The sequence below is a fragment of the Syngnathus floridae genome, chromosome 13 (genome assembly GCF_059516105.1).
Source record: "Syngnathus floridae isolate MCC-2025c chromosome 13, RoL_Sflo_1.0, whole genome shotgun sequence".
In the NCBI taxonomy this organism is placed as follows: domain Eukaryota; kingdom Metazoa; phylum Chordata; class Actinopteri; order Syngnathiformes; family Syngnathidae; genus Syngnathus; species Syngnathus floridae.
Window position 1 is genome coordinate 11090203 of NC_142425.1, and position 2190 is coordinate 11092392.

At 46.0% G+C, this 2190-nt stretch overlaps 1 protein-coding gene across 5 annotated transcripts in view; it reads left to right on the forward strand.

Annotated features, from left to right (window-relative positions):
- The window catches only part of dab1a (DAB adaptor protein 1a), an 89945-nt gene that overhangs the window by 86398 nt on the left and 1357 nt on the right, over positions 1–2190 (forward strand). The window lies entirely within an intron of this gene.

The window sequence follows — 2190 nt, forward strand, 5'->3', positions numbered from 1 at the left end:
GACCGCCTCTGCGTAATTGCCATTAATTACAAACCCAAGAAGCCTCCCCCCTGATCCTGCCTCGACTCGGGAGAAGAGGGGGTGGCGGACCTCACCCCCCCCTCCCCTCCCTCCCCGCCCCTCCCTCCTTTGCCCGTGTGGAATCTGGCGGGAGTTGGACTGTTTTGGGCCAGAAGCTTCGAGCGGTTCTCGTGTAGGAGGCGGGCAGCTCTGCCAATGATGTGACTCCCATATGGTGTTTACTTGCTCGATCACATCGACTTTACACACCGCCCCTAACACACACACACACTAGCTTATTAGGCCCATTTATCCCCAGGACAATCACACCTGTGATTGATACTGTGACCAACTGGGCTCATATTGCAGCCAAAATGTGCCGCTGTGTGTACCTGGGCTCAACAATTAATCAAATTCAAATCGACTTTGCAACGTAGTAGAATGAAACTTTGAGTCTGCAGGAAGAAAATTCAAATTCTTCATTTCACTTTGTTAGCAGGGTTTTGGTAAATTATATATTAGGGGTGTGATGTAAAGTCGTTTTGAGTCGGAAATCGGTTTTGATTCAGCCAAGTCCAATCGAATCGTTACTTTAAAATAAACGATCCTTGAATCGTTCACACGTCGGGTATGAATGGTAATCAGTCGCTTTGATGTTGCTGGCAATGTTTTGTTCCTTTGAATTCGATTATAACGCTTTTAAATGCTGCTACATAGCCGTGCCATATCGAATCAAATCAAGATGCCACTGAATCGAACTGTCACATCTAGTGGGTGTTTTTTTTTTTTGTATTTCAATGAGTAGGTGCGTCCTGAGAAAGAGAGCGAGAGAGAGAGAGAGGGCGTAAAACGACCCGCCGTCACGGTTCGCCAGCCAATCTCATTTCGCTGTTCTTGTCCAGGTCCTAACGCCAACGACCCCCCAGTTCCCATCAAGCCCAACACCCGCGTGAGGGTTTTATTAGGACCACGGCTCCTCTGCCCTCTTGTATTTGGAGCACGGCGAAAGATACTTTTAGTCTTTGTCAACGCGCGGCCTCCAACGTGATTGAATTTTTTTATAGCAGTGAGAAGGAGTCAGAACGTGTGTCAAAAGCCACTTGAAAATGAAGCCCCACCCCCAAATCACGATCCACCTGGGGTATTGTGCAGCATAAGATGGCCAAACCAGCAGCCAAGAGCGCAGGAAAAAAAATACAATAATGAGTTGATTTTAATGAGCATAGGGGCCAGGAAAAACATTCCTGACACCAAGGCCAGCGATCCGGAATGTGGATACGTTGGCGCTTTGCAACTGCCCCCGATCTGTGCCCGGATCATAACAAAATCAACAAGAGACTTCTGCTTTAGTAGTACAACAGAAGGTCCAATCTGCATTAGGTTCTCTTTGCCAAATACTCCAGCCACTTTCCAAAACTCTTTCAAATGAAGTATTCAAGATTGGGTTAGGGATTGAAAGTAAGTTTGGAAATTGAGAAGGCTCCGAACGCTCTCACTTGGCTGAGTGAAAATATAATAAGCCCGTCGAGCCGTCTTCACAGCAGGTGGAGTGGGCGACGGTAAATATGAGAAGACTAACAAGCGAGCGATCGCGGCTAGCTTGAGGGGCAGACACGATGAGTCACGACCGTCGTTTGTACACGGAGAAGATCCGCGAGTCAAGAACGAGTCGTCGAGTCAGACATGTGCCATTCGAGTCTCGTGAGTCAGACTTGAGTCATCATTTTTAGGACTTGCCTGGTGAAAACATTGCGCAAATACCGGCTGATTAACTCAGTATTCGATTAATCGGTCAGGCTATTTATTTATTTATTTTGTCATGTGTTGGGTCTCACACATTGGGAGTTTTTCCTGCTTGAAGAGGGAGGCCTGGGAAGCAGGCTGAAGTGATAGTTGGCTTTGAAGCTAGGACGCTACTGCCACCCAGTGGTCACTTTAGTAATAAGAAGCATTTTGTTCATATTAATATTGGGCCTGTATGTAAACTGGCTTTAAATCATCATCAGTGTGAACTGTTCCATCCTGCATGAGCTGATTCAATTTTTTTTCAATCCATGCAAAAAGAAAACCTCAAGATTCAAATCTCAACTGTGAAACAGATGCTAACCACCCATCTACTGTCCCATCCCAGAAGAAATCATGAACCTTTCAAATCACACATCCTCCTAAAGTTGTACAATTTTTTTCTAG